This window comes from Cebus imitator, unplaced genomic scaffold (assembly GCF_001604975.1).
Source record: "Cebus imitator isolate Cc_AM_T3 unplaced genomic scaffold, Cebus_imitator-1.0 Scaffold252, whole genome shotgun sequence".
In the NCBI taxonomy this organism is placed as follows: Eukaryota; Metazoa; Chordata; class Mammalia; order Primates; family Cebidae; genus Cebus; species Cebus imitator.
Window position 1 is genome coordinate 1,164,639 of NW_016107567.1, and position 19,631 is coordinate 1,184,269.

Sequence of the window (19,631 nt, forward strand, 5' to 3'; positions counted from 1 at the left end):
TGCCCCTTTTATTTTTGTAACTTTAGGCTTCATGTATACAACTGTGGTAGTATGCTTTCTGTTGCATGTAGTGGTAAACTCAATGGAAACAGATATACAATTAGAGGAATTATTGACTAGCCACTGAAATTCAATAGTAGGATCAGATTCAGGCTGGATTTAGTCTAGTGCCTTGTTTTAGGCTAGAGATATAAATATGGGATTCATCCTGATTTTCTATTTTATAGATGAAATATGGAGCTATGTGTTTATAGATGAAATATAGAGCTATGTGTATTAGTCCATTCTCATGCTGCTATGAAGAAATGCCCGAGACTGGGTAATTTATAAAGAAACTCGTTTAATTGATGTAAAGAAACTTGTTTAACTCACAGTTCTACATGGCTGGGGAGGCCTCAGGAAACTCACAATTATGACAGAAGGCACCTCTTTGGAGGGTGGCAGGAGAGAGAATGATAGCCAAGCGAAGAGGGAAGCTGCTCATAAAACCAGCAGATCTCATGAGTACTCACTCACTATCACAAAAACAACACAGGGGAAACTGCCATCATAACAGTTGGTCCTGCCCTTGACACATGGCGATTATTACAATTCCATATCACTATGGAAACAAAATCTTCTTGGAAGATAATTTAGAGAGAAATCAAAACAGTCCTAAGCATTGCCTTTTAGGAACTCCAATGTTTATAGATTGGAAAGAGGAGAGGAACATGCTGTCTAACAGCCTGATAGTATACCCACAGTGAAACAGCAGGTAATATGAGTGTGATGCCAAGGTCTTAGAATAAGTATCATGTAAGACAGGCAGTCTAAAACATGGAATATTGGCCGGGCGCGGTGGCTCACGCCTGTAATCCCAGCACTTTGGGAGGCCAAGGCGGGTGGATCACGAGGTCAAGAGATCGAGACCATCCTGGTCAACATGGTGAAACCCCGTCTCTACTAAAAATACAAAAAATTAGCTGGGCATGGTGGCGCGTGCCTGTAATCCCAGCTACTCAGGAGGCTGAGGCAGTAGAATTGCCTGAACCCAGGAGGCGGAGGTTGCCGGTGAGCCGAGATCGCGCCATTGCACTCCAGCCTGGGTAACAAGAGCGAAACTCTGTCTCAAAAAAAAAAAAAAAAAAAAAAAAATAAAAAAAAAAAAAAAAAAAAAAAAAAAAAAAACATGGAATATCCAGACGAGAGAAAAAATAATACTTAACTACTTCATGCATAGATGTTGATATACATGCCCAAGTTAATAATAAATGCATGTTAGGACACATGTAGATGCATTTGGTGATTGATGTGGCTTGACTGTGTATCCCCACCAAATCTCATGTTGAATTGTAATTGCCAGTGTTGGAGGTGGGGCCTGGTGGGACGTGATTGGATCATGGGGGTGGTCCTTAATAAATGACTTAGCACCATCCCCTCTGTGCTACACTTCAGACAGTATGTGAGCGAGTTATAGTGAGATCTGGCTATTTGAAAGTATGTAGTGTACACCTCCCTCATCTCTCTCTCTTGCTCCTATGCTGGCCATTTAAGATGGGCATGTTTCCCCTTCACCTTCTGCCATGGTTGTTAAGTTTCCTGAAGTCTTCTCAGAAGCCAAGCAGATGACCAGCATCATGCTTCCTGAACAGCCTGTGGAATCATGAATCAATTAAACCTCTTTTCTTTATGAATTTCCCAGTCTCAGGTATTTCTTTACAGCAATGCAAGAATGGACGAATACAGTGATATAAGATAATTTTGGAATCAAATAGACCAGCAACTGTCTACCTTGACCAAATTGCCCCATGTCTAGAAGCTCCAATTTTATCTCATGTTAAATGGGATGAATCTTCCTCATAAACTTACTGTGAAGATTGATTATAAGATGTGTGTGAGTCCCTAATGTGTTGTTTGTTTCATTTTTTCTCATTAAAATTGAAAAATTTTGGGAAAGGGGGTTACCCATGGTGTGTGAGAAATAGTTTAGCATATCTATGTTTAGACTGGGTTGACTGAGAGGCTGATAGTTTTCTAATCCTCACAGTAGAGCTTCATTAAGGCTGTGTCTTTTCAGAAGCTGACATGACAGAAAGGACATGGTTTGGCCTGGCTGTTTCTCCTTGACCTTTGGATGTCTTTGCTCCTCTTATTCCTTCCCCACGTACACTGTCTATAGAAGTCATTTCCCATTTCAGTGTCACTCCTTCATTTTAATCACCTGGAAGAAACTACAGTGTTCACTCCTAGGGGATGTCTTCTACATCTTGAGTATGTACATCTGAGTTTCTCTGGACTCCAGGTCATTTAGACATTGCCTTCTCCAGTTCAATTCTCTGCTGTCAGTGTTTTATATTTCTTATTCTTTTAAAAACTGCTTTTCTCAGTGACTTCTTCAAGCATTAGTAGACTTCTGGGACGCAGATGGTGCTTTGAATAGTAATCTAGTCTCCCATCACTTTGATTTACTTCACAACTTCAGGGTTACAAGATATTTTTGCCTCAACTTAGTTTTAGAATATTTTGACATTACAAAACACTGAAGAGTAGATTGTACCAAACAATGCTGTTCTTAGTACAGAGACCCACCAGATGACCTAATGTGTCTTTTCAATTTCTAACTTCCATGATATCTTACAGTATGGAATCTCTTTATAGCATAATAGGCCTTTATATGAAGTAATGAATATTTCATCTAAGTCTTCCTTCTTTTTGCTTTTGAGACACAATGTCGCTTTCTGATTAAACTACACACTGAAGTTAGAAAGCAGATGAACATCTTTCAACATCTTTCAAAATCTTTTGTAGTCTTTTGATCATAAGGTGAAATCAAATTTATTGAGATCTATATATTTTAATCGATATAAATAATAATAAACTAATTATTTGAGTTTTCCTTGTGTAGGCAATAAAAATATAAGACCAAGAACACATGTTCCTCCTAAGTTGTATTTATTTTTATCAAAACCTTTTAACTCATTCAAAATCAATCCTATAGTTAGTAAATCATCCAGTGTCTTCTGTTTTAATATATCAACCCCACTTTCTTCACTACATATGGTACGTGAATGATGTGCTGTTTTTTCATTATCAGAGTTTAGTTATATCTAGCACTTTATATCTTAAAAATATTTATAATTAACAACAACAATATAATTAGAAACACAACAGAACTTGACTCATTTGAGTAAAACTTTCCTGCCAACAGTTGAATTTTGTTAATATTTTCCAAGCAGTTTAAGAAATTCTTACTACCTACTTAGTAAAAAATAAAAATAAAAAAACAAAAAAATAACATTTACTTTTTTGGTCTGGTGTTCCATACATTAACAAGGAGGAAAAAAAATTCATTGATTGCTGAATGATATGAAAGATCTTTGAAGAGGGCCCAAATGTCTTTTAAGTACTGAAAGACTGCACAAGACAAATGCTGTTCATAAAATCTGGTTCCCAGAACAACCCAGACAGATGGTGATATGGTTATATATACAACCATAAATAATAGTTTACTGGACAATTTCCACTGAAGTCATAAAAAGAAAACTGTTTACATGGAGGATTTAAAATGCTATCATGTTTGTTGATAATTTTTAGTAGACTATTTTTTAGAGCAGTGTTAGGGTCACAGCAAAATTGAGTGGAAGGTACACAGATTTGGCATTAATAATTATATCAACTGAGACTGGGACTGTAAAGATATGAAAGCAAAGTTACTTTGGTATAATAATTGCACTACATTTATAAACTTATTAAATGGCAAAGAAAAGGGTAAAAGTAGATGTAACTGACAGCAGCAACAGCTGGAGGCATCCTCATCCATGTGTACACTGAGGAAAGTTAACCCTGATTAGCAGTTTGAATACATCAAGTAGCTAGCCTACGTTTGAGGCATGTGGCTGACTGTACCTGGAGTTAGTTACACGAGAGGAAGTCCATGAAAAGAAGCAAAGGAAAGTCTTCAGAGCTATGAGAACCCAACATCAGAATCACTATCTCCAGATTATTCAAGCCAGGGACATTTCAATAAATGTTTTATAAGTCATTCTGAAGTTTTGACACTCCAACCACCTTGCTAATAGCAGACATCCCAGCAGCCTAAATGAAGTAATCTGTGAAAAGCTTGAGGCCTTTAATTATAACTTCCTTAGGATGCTGAACCTGAGAACAGATCCATTTAATCCAAGACCCCTTTTTCACTTAAACAGAAGTTTGACCAAAGAAAAAACCCAGATAAACTGTCCATGGGTCATCACAACCTTCCCTGGTGAATCAGAGAACCTTGGTGTTTGGTGATTGTAGCTATTTATATGAACTCCCTTTCATTGCTTTTTTCCCCTTGTAATATTCCCACAATCCCAACTCAAAGCACATCCTTACATTTGATTTTAAAATTACTAAAATAGTACTGATTAGTAGGCCAATTTTTCTCTTCATTTTACCTGGGTAAGGGAAAAGATCTACCTTTTTCTCTCAGTTTCTTGGGCACGTGAATAGACATAAGAAATAGGAAATCTGAGTACTGAAAGCCCATTTTACATGCTCTAGAGTCATAAATGTTTCAGAAAATGAACTGGAAAATATGAGATGTTACACTTTGTTTTCTTTCTTAAATAGGATCATGCAGAAATCCTAAGATTAATTTCAAATACTTCTACTTTTTAAAAGCACAGTTGCTATAAATAATCTTGTGATAAGTTCTAAAAACTAAATAAAATTAGTGTGCCTCCAAGGCCTGAAAGTGCTTTGCATTTTTCCTTATTTGCCACATTTTCAGGTGACCCCATTGTTATCACTACTCATAAATCACTGCATCTCTATCAAAACTATCATGCATATCCATAATAAATCTAGTCTAATATAAAATAATCTTTCTAAAACACAAAAAGGTATTTCTGTGATACAGATTTTTAAGTTTTTTCTCTGCATGAAAATCCTCAGTGACTTTCCTTCATGTCTATCATGTTCAGGTTAAATCTTAACATGTTTAAGTTAAATCTTAGCTATAATCAGAACCTAACTTACTACCCTGGCCTTATGGTTCATGTGTCCTAGAGAACTGGACAACTGTTTCTCATCCAAACTTGTCCAGGATGTTGCCAAAACTGTTATTTGGCTCAAACTCTTCCTTCTGATGTACAATGCCTTTCCGTGAAAGCGCTGCATGGCCATCATATGGATGTCTTTAATAATGCATCATTGCCTTTCAAAATTTACCAATATCTTAAGACCCAATTTAAGTTTTACCTCTTTTGGAAATCCTCCCTCCCTGAGCTTGTCTCATCAGAATTAATATCACCATCCATGGGGTCACCATAGCAGCTCATCCATATATCTCTGACATCACTGACCACTCTGCATAACTTTGTAATTATTTACATATGTATTAGGCAGTGATTTCTGTGCCCCCACCCACCTTCTAGAGTATGTTCCTCACAATAGGCTCTGAATGGTTTGTCTTGAATTTACTTGACAATAATTCAGAATTAAAGCTCTGAGTCTATATTAACACTATAGAAGATTTTGGTTCAATGTTAAAATAGCATTTCTTCATAAATATATTCAAAATAACTCAGTGTCTGTTTCAGTGTGTAAATAGACATGTTTGATAGCTAATGGTCTAAGAAAGATGATATTTATTCAATTCAAATGATTAAAAAAGCATTAAAAAATCTGTAGTGACAAAGCAAAGCTAATATTAAGGTCAAATTGGAAGACAAAGGCATACAATAAAACAATTAAAAAATCCAGAGTATTTATAGGGTTTAATAAAAACCATTCCCTTTAAGTTCAAAAATATATTACAAATTTCACACTCAATTTGTGAATAAAGGGAAGACAAAGTATTTTAGCAAGGACTCATCAGTTGCTGCCAGCCTCTGAGGCTGGCTTTTATCACTTACTCTGCACTGCTTTCCTGAAGAAACACTGCCAATCTGAACAGCCTTAATGTTTTCAGAACCTATCAGAAGGTAGGAGGTTTTGCAAGGATTTCAAATGTTCCTAATATCATTAATATCTGAGTTGCACACTGAGACTTGCCTCTATTGAAATCTTTATATATTGGATTGCTTTAGTAATTATACAGTGGCTTCCATTCAGAAATTAAAAACTCTCTTTGAATTCACTTAAGCCAAAAGCAATACCATGGCCAAAAAAATCTCCACTGTCAGAAGCATTCTGTCTTACTCTTAAATAATACTTAAGAGTATTACTTAAGAGTAACAGTATTACTTAAGAGTAAGACTTTTAAGAGTATTACTTAAGAGTAAGAGTATTACTTAAGAGTAAGACTTTTCCAATACTATGGAAAAGTCTCCACTGTCAAAAGCATTCTGTCTTACCTTAGGCCTGGAAAAATCTTACCTCCCAATAAAGCTTGCCCTTTCCCTAACTCCTCTGCCTTTGGCCCTTTTGGAAGCACAATGCCCACTGTTTATATTTCCCAGTCTTGAAGCCTACAAGCCATCTCAGAAATATTAAGGAGATAAGAGTACCTATAAAAGGTCTTAAGATACTCTTAAATTTAGAGCAAACAATGTACTATTTACTTGCCTTATCTGAGGATGGCTGTTTCCTTCAGTTCATTAGAGAAGGCTAGAGAAGAGGAAATTTACACCGGGGACTTTAAGCCTCACAAATCTTCTAGGAAATAGCCAGATTTTCAGGGTACCAGCCCCTCTGACCTCAGTCAGTAAATCTAGATTCTAAATAAAAGTCATTGTTTCAGGTAAAATTCTCCTTCTTTTTGAAGTTACAATTTTATATATATATCATTAAAATAAGATTCACATAGGTAGATTAGGTAGATTTAAGAACATTGCATCATTCAGGTGTGAACTTGATTGGCATTAAAGAAAACAAAAACTAAGGTTTGGAAACAAATACTACCCAAATAAGAAAAAGCAGAGACTATTCACTTGGAGCTTGCCATAGAAGGGGAGTCAGCACCATGGCTTGCATTTGGCAGAAACTCGAGGGCACGCAGGGGAGTGGAAAAATTTTACAGTTAAAAAAAAACAAGGCTTCAGGTATGTTCTGATGGTCAGTTTTTGGAAATGACACAGGAGACTTACCTTATCCACCTCATAGGACGTGACAGGGACACAGGACATGTGACAGGGACATGGCTCACTCCTTCTGACCCCTAGGGGAGAGCATGCAGACGGGCAGGTGCAGCAGCCATGGGGAGCATATTTTGGCCTCCAGTCCCATGGCAGTGTCTGGGTGAGTGTCTGAGACTCCTAAAGCTCAAGTGGGCTTGCGTTACAGTGTGCTCTTTCAGCTTTGCCATCTGCAGATGGCTTGTGTTAATCAGCTCAATAGACCCTCTGCCTTACTGCAAGGGCAGAGGGCCAGTGTGACAGCTTTCTGTATCCTGAGCTCTTGTCCAGTGTTATCAGAAAAATCAGGTCACACTTGGGCTCAAAGGATGAGTGCAAAGTTTTATTGAGTGGTGGAGGTGGCTCTCAGATAGATGGATGGGAAGCCAGAATGAGGGATGGAGTGGGAAGGTGGTGTTTCCCTGGAGTTGGGCCACCCAGGAGCCAGACTCTTCTCTGACTGTCCCCAGCTGACTCCCCTGAGTGTCCAGACGTCCCTTCTCTTACTCTTTCTCTGCTTCGTTGTTCTGCCTTTGCTCTCCTTCGTCGTTCTGCCTTTGCTGGTCTGCAGGTCTGCTGGGGTCTGCAGGTGTCTGTTGGTCTGTTCCTTTGCTCCTCTCAATGTTCAGTCGCTTGTGTCTATGCCTGCTAAGGTCTTGGGTTTATATGATTACAGGATAGGGCATGTAGCGGGCAAGAGTGGTCTTGGAAAATGCAACATTTGTTGCAAACAGGAGTGCCTGTTCTCACTTAGGTCCACGGGGACAAGCTGGAGGGTAGGGTCCTCACCAGGGACCCCACCTTTCTCTACCCAGCACTTCCCTGTCCTTGTCCCATATCAGAATGAGGAACCTGGAGGTGACCTAACTAGAAACACAGCATCCTATATGATTAGCTTAAGGGCACATTTCGCTTTCTCTGATTGAGCTTGAGTTGACAGCAGGGGTAAAAATTAGGGGAGCTGGCTGTTATCGAGCAAGTGCTGACTGTTTTGGGCTGATTGCTGCAGAGGTTGTGGTCTGGCTTCCTAGGCTGGTTGGAAGTGTTAAGGTGGTGGGTCAGTGTTCTATTTTATACATGGTCTGGTCACTGTCTGTTTGCATATTGGGCCCTCACAGGGTTTCTATTACTCATTTTTTAATTATTTAGAAATAATATTCAGGAAATTATTAAAAAGTTAAGTGGAAACTAGAAACTTATTTCTAGATATTAATTCTAAAACTATTTATATTATAAAGGGAAGCACTAGTTTTTACCCCCGAAGAACTCATTATCTTGGAACAAGTTTCATCAAAATAGCATCAAAATTTTCCATTGAGGAAAATTCTTGGATTATGAGCTGGAAATAAAAACTGCTCAAACAGTGTGTGTTTTTGTTGATTCAGTTTCAAAATATAATTATAAAAGGATAAGTGGTTTGATAGGTCAATATTTCAACCAAATATTTATTGAAAAACAAACAAACAAACATATAAGAACTTATGAGTAAGAGACAAGCAAAGACTTAAAGGTTGTTAAGATAGTGGACAGCAGCACACATATAACAAAGGCCTTGTAAGGAGGTTGCAGAGAAAAAGGAACACTTTTACACTGTTGGTGGGAGTGTGAATTAGTTCAATCATGGTGGAAGACAGTATGGCAATTCCTCAAAAGTCTAGAGGCAGAAATACTATTTGACCCAGCAATTCCATTACTGGATATATATCCAAAGAAATATAAACCATTTTACTATAAAGATAAATCCATGCCTATGTTCATTGCAGCACTATAGCAAAGACATAAAATCAACCCAAATGCCCGTCAATGACAGACTGGATAAATACAATGTGGTACATACACACCATGGAATACTATGCAGCCATAAAAAGGAATGAGAAACACCACATGTTCTTACTTACAAGGGGGAGCTGAACAATGAGAACACATGGACACTCTGGGACAGGAACAACACACAGTGGGGCCTGTGGGGCAGAAGGGGGAACATCAGGATAAATAGGTAATGCATGTGGGGCTTAATACCTGGATGATGGATTAATATGTGCAGCAAACCACCATGGCACACATTTACTTATGTAACAAACCTGCATGCCATGCACATGTATTCTGGAGCTTAAAACGAAATGAATTTTGTTTGAAAAAAAAAAAAAGGACAAGATATGTCCTTTGTAGGGACATGGATGGAGCTGGAAGCTGTTATACTCACCAAACTAATGCAGGAACAGAAAACCAAATACCACACATTCTCATTTATAAGTGGGAGCTGAATGATGAGAACACATGGACACACGAGGAGGAACACCACACACTGGGGCCTGTCAGGGGGATAGATGAGGGCAACAGATCATCCCAAAGAATAGCTAATGAATGCTGGGCTTAAGATGATGAGTTGATCTGTGCAGCAGACAACCATGGCACACGTTTATCTATGTAACAAACCTGCACATCCTGCAAATGTACCCCGGAACTTAAAAGTTGAAGAAAAAAAAGTCACTAAAAACTGCCTTGTAAGCTAAACCAACAAGACTTGGAGATTCATAAAATATGGAGATGAGGTGAAAAGAGGACTCTGGAATGACTCCCTTGTCTCCGATTTTGATGATGATGCAGTCGGTGATTGTTGGCTCAAACTGTGGATTTAAGAGTGGGCACATTCAGAGGTCATATTCAGGAAGAGAAAAAAAGCCCAAGGGGAGAGATTGAACCAGAGATACAGAACTAGACTCCCTTTGAAGTCATTCATTCAACCATATTTTTGAGTGGAGAATCCAAATAATAAACCACCAACTAATTGCAGCTGTAATAAGTGCTATGGTGGAGCTAAGAAATCATCTTACGGGGGAACTCAATTATTTTTTAGAGGATCAGAAAATGCAGGGGTAATAGATAAACAATTAACAACATGTGAATTACTGGGAGTTAGCTTCTTACTGAAGGTCAGATCATTCCTGCCAGAGGGAATAGTGTAGGTAAAGGCACTAAGACAGGAATAAGTATATTTAAGGAACCGGAAGCTGATGTGGCAGAAGTAGAAGAAACGGAGGACTAAATGGCTCTAGATATGGCTGATGAGACAGACAGACATCATATCATATAGGACCTTAAGGTCCATGATAAGAATCTGAGATTTTATCTTGGTCTAAAAGAGAAGCCATTAAAGTATGTTAAGCAGAGGAATTTCATGAACAGACTTTCATTTTTAAAAGATGATTTTGTTCACAATGAGGTATATAAATTAAAGGAGTACAAGAACAGATGTAAGTGACCAGTATGGAGGATACTGAAGTAGCCTATGTAAGAGGGAGCAGCCATGTTTATAAAGACAAATAGGCCAATTTGAGGCATACTTAGAAGACAGATTAGAAGTCTTGGTGATTGGTAGAATACTGTTCCCAATAAAGGAAAGATATCAAAGATAATTTCCAACTTTCTGGCTTGACCCATACCCTAGGCTCAAAAATACTGGGGGAAAGCCAGGAGTGAAAAGAAAATTATGAGCTTGGGTTTCAAGATGCGAAGCATAGGATGCCCATGAGATCAACAAGACTGATGACAAGGAGACAGCTGTTGGTTCTACGGATCTGGAGCTCAGAGAAATGTTGGAGTAAACATAAAAAGCACAGTTATAGATAGTGATTGAAGCCATGGTGATTTGGTGATAGTTGAAATTAACTAGGGAAAAAAGATTGCAGAAAAGACCTGAGATAAAACTTTGAGAAATCCCAACTTACTTAAGGCCACATGGAAAAGAATGAATTGTCCAAAGTGTAAAGGAGGAGGAGAACCAGAAAAGTGTAAGGTTATGAAAGGCAAGGATAGAGTGTTTCAGTAATAAGGGTGTGGTGAATACCTCAGTACCCCAGATGGATCAAGTAAGAGGGGGATGTGAACATGTACTTGGGGTTAGTGACATGCATGTCACTGGTGACCTCTAAAGGAGGGCTTTTGGTGCTATAGTGATGATAAAAGCCAGACTAGAGTAGGCTTCAAATTGAGTAGGACTTGAGAAATACAGTGGTGAACACTCAGATGTGGTCCCAGACCATGGAAGCTCTTATTGAAAATATTTACCTCAAAGGAAATTTAAAAATCATTACCATATTGAATGACCTATGTGGTTTAGTGACCATTTAACCTCATCTTCACAACAGCCTGATAGGTAAAATTAACTAATATCATCTTTTGTTCATAGCAGTTTTATTCATAATCACCCCAAAGTAAAACATTTATTAAATGTCTACTATGAGTATTAAAAAGAGAAACATTTATTAAATGTCTACTATGAGCAAGGTTCCAGATTTGTTAAAATTTAATGTAAAAAATATATTTAACCTCATCTTCACAACACCCTGATAGGTAAAATTAACTAATATCATCTTTGGTTCACAGCAGTTTTGTTCATAATCACCCCAAAGTAAAAACAACCTTTCAGTTGTTGAAATGTCCTTCAACTGATGAATGGATAAGCATACCACTGCATCCATGCCATGAAACACTACTCAGTAATAAAAATGAACTTCAGGCACACAACAACCTGGATGAACGTCAAAAGCACTGTGCTGAAGGGAGAAGTGGAGAAGTCATACTCAAAAGGCTACATTCTATATGATTCCATTCACAGGACACTCTGGAAAAGGCAAAACGATAGAGGCAGAGAACAAGGCAGTGGTTGCTGCAGATTACAGATGGGCCAGGCGTTGACTACAATGGTCATGTGGGAATTTGTAGGGTAATGAAACTTCTCTATTTGACTGTCAGGGGTGTACATGGTAATGCACATTTGTCAAAACTCCTAGAACTGCAAACTAAAAAGAATAGATTGCAGGCTCCCAATAAACAAATGTAGGCAGGTATTATGCCCTTTGCATGCATTAAGACACTGAGCAAGGAAGCTTGTCGCAGGCAAAGAGGACGTCCTGTACAACCTGAGCCATATAGGTTCCCCCCACTCCCCTGAGGTATGGTGTGTGGCTGGGATTTCATGTCTACAGTGGTTGCAGTAGAAACTCAGAGGTAGGGGCTCCCACTGCCCGCGAAGGAAAGATGGCAAGTCTTGAAGAGATGAGAAACTTGAGCAGGGTTTTGAGGGTCAGATCTCACCAAGCTGAGGGGCAGGAGTAGAAACACAGATGGCTCTGGGGCATGTTTGGACCCACCCCCTAGTGAAGAATAGAGGGCGAAAAGGTCCTCTAATGTTGCCCACTCCAAGTGACCCCAGATAGGGACTTGCGTGCCACTGGTGCCACTGATTTATTTGGCAGGTGATCCCAGGAAGCACTGGTAGGGAAATGAGAAAGGAGAAGATGCCAGCAGAGGCTGCATTAAACAGCAGGTGACAGCTGTGGACAACAGAGGCTCAATCCCATGACAAAGCTGGGTGTTTGCCCACCCACTCTCGTTGCCACTGGCTAAGGCTGCTCCCATGGTCCTGTGCCCAGCTTGCTCTGCACCCTGCAGAGGCAAAGGGAAACTCCTCAGGCAGAGCTGAGTCTATGACTCCTTCAGCCTCCCAGGAAGCAGGAGGCTGAGGAGCGTGAACGGGCCACGTTGATATCCCCTGCCATCGGCGTCAATATTGGCCACCTGCACTTGTAGAAGTCTTGGTAACGGGAAATAGAAATTGCTTAACACATTGTTTTGTTTTCTGGGCTTATCTCATCAATGTGAAAGAGGGGCGGAAGACATCATTTCTTGTCTCCCACATCATCCTTATGACCGCAATTGCTCTTGAGGCTGAGACATCTCTGACATTGTGCTCAGGCCATCTGATGAAGCCCACACTTCATATATTCCAGATGCATGTCGCCAAAGGGTTGGTGGCTATCTGCCTCCCCCGAGCTCCCACTAAGGATGGAGCATCTACTCTGTACATGGCTGGCAAGAATATTGAGGTCCCAATTTTCCTGATGTGAACTCAATCTCTGGGTAGCATTCCACACCAGGAGAGTCAAAACAAAAAGTCCAAGGAAGGAACGTCTAAGTAGAAGCCCAGACCTCAGTGACTTCCATCTGACTCCTCTCCCCATTTCGTCATTGCACAGTGAAATCCAACATGATACTTCCCTCTGGAGCAGATATTGACGTTTTGCTCCTTTCCATTATAGTTGCAGTGATCACGCTTTTTTCTTTCTCAGAGATTAAAGGAAGAGGTTTGTTATAGCATGTAATAAGTCTGCATGTATCATCCCTGAATCTAAAATAAAATTAGAAATTATTTTTTTTTAATTTAGATTCAGGGGTTACACATGCAGGTTTGTTACATGGATATATTTTTATTTATGTGTATTTTCTTTTCAAATTCCTTATTTACCTATTTATAAAAAATTCTTTAGTAATAGTTTTTATCCAACAATAAAATAGCAATAATAGAGTAACTTAATTGCAACTTAAATGGCTTTAAAGAAACACCAAATTTTCCCAGCCACTGGTTTCAGCATTAGTTATTCATAGAATTCAAACAAGAAAGAGGAATAGCAAGAAAAAATCTTGAAAGGGATCAGAGTTCCACTACTGAGATGACATCATTACGAGGTCTGTTTCCCACTCTCCAGCAACAAGACAAGCAAAGCCAGTGAACAACAGTTTTACTTTTTTTTTTTTCCAAATCTAGCCTGTGAAAATTGTCCAAATGTCATACAGCAAACGAAGAAACATCTATTCAAGAAGATCTAATAAAACTCAGAACAATGAGAGTCTGTAACATTTGAGCCACTTTCTACACTCTTCCTCTTTACCCTAAGCTCAGCCTAACAGAAACTTGAATCCAAGTTGTCAAAAAGATGAGGTCCTTCTCTTTTCAATTTCTGATCAAGAGTTGCCATATTTCATTGGGAGGGGGAGGTCACCAACATTTTTCATTCTCTCTAACTCCTTGAAGAGGATATATTCCAAATGCATGTCGCCAAAGGGTTGGTGGCTATCTGCCTCCCCCGAGCTCCCACTAAGGATGGAGTATCTACTCTGCACATGGCTGGCAAGAATATTGAGGTCCCAATTTTCCCGATGTGAACTCAATCTCTGGGTAGCATTCCACACCAGGAGAGTCAAAACAAAAAGTCCAGAGGACCAGAGGCTAACTCCTCCAGCCAGTGCCTGGAGTAGGGTTGAGACATCTTAACCAAATGAAAGGAGAATCCATAGGAAAAGAGTCTTCTGAATGCCCCCAAAGGAATTGATTTAATTTTAAACAGAATATGGTGAAGTTCAAGTCTAAGGGTATTTGTGAAAACAAACAGCTCTTTTTAAGTGAGAGCAAAAAGTTTAACCATAGGCCACCTAGGTCGCCAGACAGAGTAAGAGAAAAAGATAGTAAGTACCCTCCTGGGGTTGTGATAAAACTCAAAAACTGTCCTTACAAATGACTACTGCTGCTGGGCTCAGTGACTAACGCCTGTAATCCCAGCACTTTGGGAGGCCAAGGCGGGTGGATCACCTGAGGTCAGGAGTTCAAGACCAGCCTGGCCAACATGGTGAAACTCCATCTCTACTAAGAATACCAAAATTAGCTGGGCATGGTGGTAGACACCTGTAATTCCAACTACTCAGGAGGCTGAGGCAGGGGAATCTCTTGAACCCGGGAGGTGGAGGTTGCAGTGACCGGAGATCACCCCACAACTCTCCAGCCTGGGGGACTGAGCAAGACTGTGTCTTAAAACAAAATCAAAACAAGAAACAAAACGACTACTACATGGATTTCATCAGCTCATACTACAGAGCAATTTATGCCCCAGGGCATTGTCAAAAAACAGTAGAGCAATCAGCTGATAAGCAGTAGGCCAACAGGTGGATGTGATATCAAATAAGACAGGCAGCTTAACAGAGAGATCAGGAAAAAGGACAGTGAGCTCTGCTAAAACCACTGTTGTACCAAGTATCTATGCATGTCCAAAGTTGTGCCCTCCTTAGGAGAGACACTGCAGGGAAACAGACTTCATTAAAATAGACTGGCCATAACACCAACAAATAAACAAGCAAATGACAATGAAAACAGCCCACCTCGCAGGGAAGGGGACTCATTAGTGCTTACTTAGGGCTAGGCAAGGTGGGATGATTTGAGGTACAGAGGGTTTTTTTTTTTAATAATGCAAATATTAGAAAATTGGTTGTGGTGATGATTATACAACTCTGTAAATATATTGAAAGCAAGGGGAAAATCATATGGTATGCGAATTATACTTCAAGGAAGGTGTTTTAAAAAGACCTAAACTGACTATTTAGACATAGAAACCAACAGTTCACCCTCAAACATTCTGAAACGTAGACTGCCAAGTGAAAGATATTTTTCAGCCAAAGCAGAAATTGTAAACTTGCCTGGGTTTATTCAAATAGTTTGGCAGGGAACCTGTGGGAATTGAGCTCTGGGCTGATGGTCAACCAGCATTTCTAACAGCCAGTAGTAACAGAGGGTGGCATATCATTTATCATGTTTGTTACTAGCTGAAATAAACACTGCTGCCTCTGGGCCATGCACTGGATATGCAGACTCTTCCCAAGTCTGCAGTGCTATGAATTCTGTAGACCTGTGTATGTTATTACAAATCACACAGTGAACTTATGCCTGTGCGCGTCAGACTAATAAGGAAAGTGAAAGATTTTAGAAAAGTGAATCTAATTAGAAACATCCCCTTATCCTCATATCCTTCTATTTGTTTAAAAAGTTTACCATTTCAGGTGATGCCCAACTTTTGATTACAATTTTTGAGTGTGTTAACAAGAATGTTTTTTGAACTTGTCATTGATTTGCTTCTTCTAAATGGAAACCTCTGGTCTGAACATTTATGTGGCTAAGATCAAATCATGTTTATTCTAACTTGAACGGGAGGTGTATGCTGTCAATTCCTCTTCCTTATTTAGCCTTGACTGAGGAAAGCTATTCTTCTGCAAAAATGATATTCTGTGACTTTCAGTATGGCATGGGGGGAATATTTAGGAGGAAAAGATTATCTGCTTAAATAGTCAAATCAGTGGCAAAGATTGAGATAACAGTCATTCAATCACCCAACTGCATTAATTCAACATGTACTAGATATGGTGCTAGGTCTTAAGACTGTAGAAGTGAACCCTAACCCTAACCTTTTCCCCCACACATTACAAGGGTCTTACCTGACAGTCCCACAACAAAAGACAGGTAAGCAAGATAAACGCGTAACAAATTTTCACTTGTTATGACATGTAGAACATGACACAGGAGACTTCAGAAATGAAAGCCCAAAGACCCAGGGAAGACTTTACAGTTTTATGCTTGGATTCAATGCAGGATCAGCTGTGAAGAAACACTCCTTGCTTCTAAGACCCTTCCAATTTCCTTACATTGAAAGTACTCAGCAGAACAAGGTGTCATATTTTGGGATGACAGGTTCTAAGCCCCAGCAAAGGCCACGGTAGTGCCTAAGATAAACTACAAGAGGAATGTTCGTCCTCATTCAATGAATATCTCTCCAGAGGGACTAGAGAAGTGAAGTGAGAAATTGTAAATGTTTACACAATCATGAGAAATAGAACACACTTAGATGCAACATTACCAATATCCCTTACTGCCTTTTATCCTTAGCTGTGAAATTGAAATATAGTTTCAAAAACATTGAAACATAGTTTCAAAAAACAGAAGCATTTTCATTATGGTAAAAAAATTGTGAAATGTATTAGTTACAATTAACAGGTTATAAATTTTTAAAGAATTTCAAAAAGCAAAGGCTTCCCAGTAAGTGTAAATCACAGCAGAAAAGTTGAAAACATTGGACAAAAAGAGTGTGTTGTAATGGTGATAAACTGAAGGAGCCTAGTAAGGCCTGCTTTTTCAAATTCTTCTGGGCCTGTCTATGTAGCATGCCTTCTTCCAGTTATAGGGCATGACACCCATCAGATAAGGATCCTTAAGGGAAAAGGGAGAAGATCAGAGAGTAAAATGTATAGGTTTCATGGTCTGCTTTCAAGGAGAAGAGTTCTAGTTTCTATGACCCACTTTTGGTAGAGAAATGCAAAAAGGAGAAAGGAAGGTAGGAGAAGGTCAAAGAGAACTTCTTGCTTCTGAAGCCCTTCCAATTTCCTTCCATTGAAAGTACTCAGAAGACCAAGGCTGTCATACTTTGGGATGACATGTTCTAAGCTTTAACAGGAGCCATGGTAGTGCCTAAGATATAGCACACACATTCAGGGAATGATACCACACTCAAGATGTCACCTTAAGGTGAGCTCAAACTGTCACTCTGAAAGGATGCCTGTGATGAAAATTATTATTTCCACACTTATTCAGTTTCTTGTCTTTCTCTCAGTTAAAGGGAAAGAATGTCCCAAGTCTTTGTATTCAGAAGAATGTTCATCTTCATTCTCTGAATATCTGTCCAGAGGGACTAGATAAGTCAAGTGAGAAATTATAAGTGTTTACACAATCATGACAAATAGAATACACTTGGACACAACATTACCAATATCCCATACTGTTTTATTTTAAATTACCCATGAAATGGAAATATAATTTAAAAAGCATTTTTCTCATTGCAAACAAAATTTTGAAATGTACAAGTTGCAATTAAGAGGCTATAATTTTCTTAAAAACTCCAAAAAGCAAAAGTTTCCCGTAAGTGTAAATCACAGAAGAAAAGTTGAGAAAATAATTCTTAAAAAGTAGAATGAGGAAGGCAATTCTGGATCTTATTGACAGGGCAATAAAATTAATAGCACATGAACTTTGTTTTATATGTTTCATAAGCTGTTATTACATGAAATATAATAAGTCAAAAATGATTAGCATCACCCTACAGACATCTGAACCATCAAAAATTGGAAAGAGAGGAAAAAAATAACTAATGGAGAATCTCCATACTGTTGCTGTCTCCCAGGTTAAAGTGCAGTGGCATAATCATTGCTCTCTGCAATCTTGAGCTCCTGGGTTCCAGCAATCCTTCCACCTCAGCCTCCCAAGTAGCTAAATCTAGAGGTGCATGCCACTTTTTTTCATTTTAAAACTTTTTTTTTTTTTTTTGGTAGACATAGAGTCTCACTTTGTTGCCCAGGCTGGTCTTGAACTCCTATCCTCAAGTGAAATTCCCACATCAGCCTCCTAAAGTATTCAGATTAGTGACATAAGCCATGGTGCCTGACCCCTCATTCCTTTTTATAGCCACATAGCATTTCATTATTTAGGTCTACCATGTTTTACTCCAGCCATCTCCTACATATAGATTTTTTCTCTTCTGCTTTTTGCTTTTGAAATAATGCTATATCAAATAGCTCTGAGCATAAGCCTTTTTATTTCATTTGTATTGATTCCTAAAATTGGTATTACATGGTGAGAGAATAAATTTGTATGCAATTATTCTAGATATTATTAAATTCCCTTCCTTTGTGTTTTATATTTTTGCATTATCTTCCGTTATAAATATAATTTCATGTTCACTCATAATTTCTCAAACAGCATACTTGTCAAATTTAGGGAAATTTTTCAAATTGATTAATGAGAAATTAAATCATAATCTTGTTCTTTTTTTAAGACAGAGTCTTGCTCTGTCATCTAGGCTGGAGTGCAGTGGTGTGATCTCTGCTCACTGCAACCTCCACCTCCCTGGTTCAAGCAATTCCCCTGCCTCAGCCTCCCGAGTAGCTGGGATTACAGGCGCACGCCACCATGCCCAGCTAATTTTTTGGTATTTTTAGTAGAGACAGGTTTTCAACATGTTGGCTAGACTGGCATGATTGTTCTTGTTCTTAATCTGTATTTTGCTCACTGTGAGTGAGACTTAGCATTTTTTCACATTATTCACAAATATTTAAACTTATCAATTCACTCTATTCATATCCTATAGCTCATTTTAGAATTACAGAAAATTATTTTATTTTAATCTATTATTATTTTAATGACAAACTAGTTTAGAATTACAGAAAATTTTAGTCATTTTCTATAGGATTATTAGCCTTGTATTTCTGTATTTTAGAAGTTTTTATATATTCAAGACATTGACTTTTTATCTATAAGTGAACACATACCTGGTCTTGTTCTAAATTTTGCAAGAAATATTCCCTTGTGAAGTAAAGTGATGGTTATTAGAATGGAAACTATATAACATATATTGCTGAATTGAGGACTTAATTCCTCAATTCCAACTTTATTGAGTGCTTTTGCTTTTTTTAAGCATAATAGATTGTGAATTTTGTCAAATGCATTTTCTGTGTCTATATAAGCAGATATAAGCATAAGATATTTTTTCTTAACTCTAATATGTTAGATTTTACTAACGGGATTTCCTGATATTTAAGCACGCTTTAATTCCTAGAATAAAGCTTACTTAGTCATGATGCATAGTTTTTTTAAAAAAAAATAAATTCTATTTGCTAGTAATTGAGCTAAGAATTTTTATGCAGATGTTTATAAATAAGATTGGTCTGCTGTTTTCTTTTTCAGTTGAATCTGTCAGGTTGTAGAAAAAATATTTTGCTCATTTTAGAAAATAAAAGTTTAACCTCTTTTTCCCTCTACTGAAAAGACTTAAGGTGCATTGAGATTATATGATTTTTTTATCGCTTCTCAGCCTTTTGGCTAAGATCAAGTGGAGATTATAT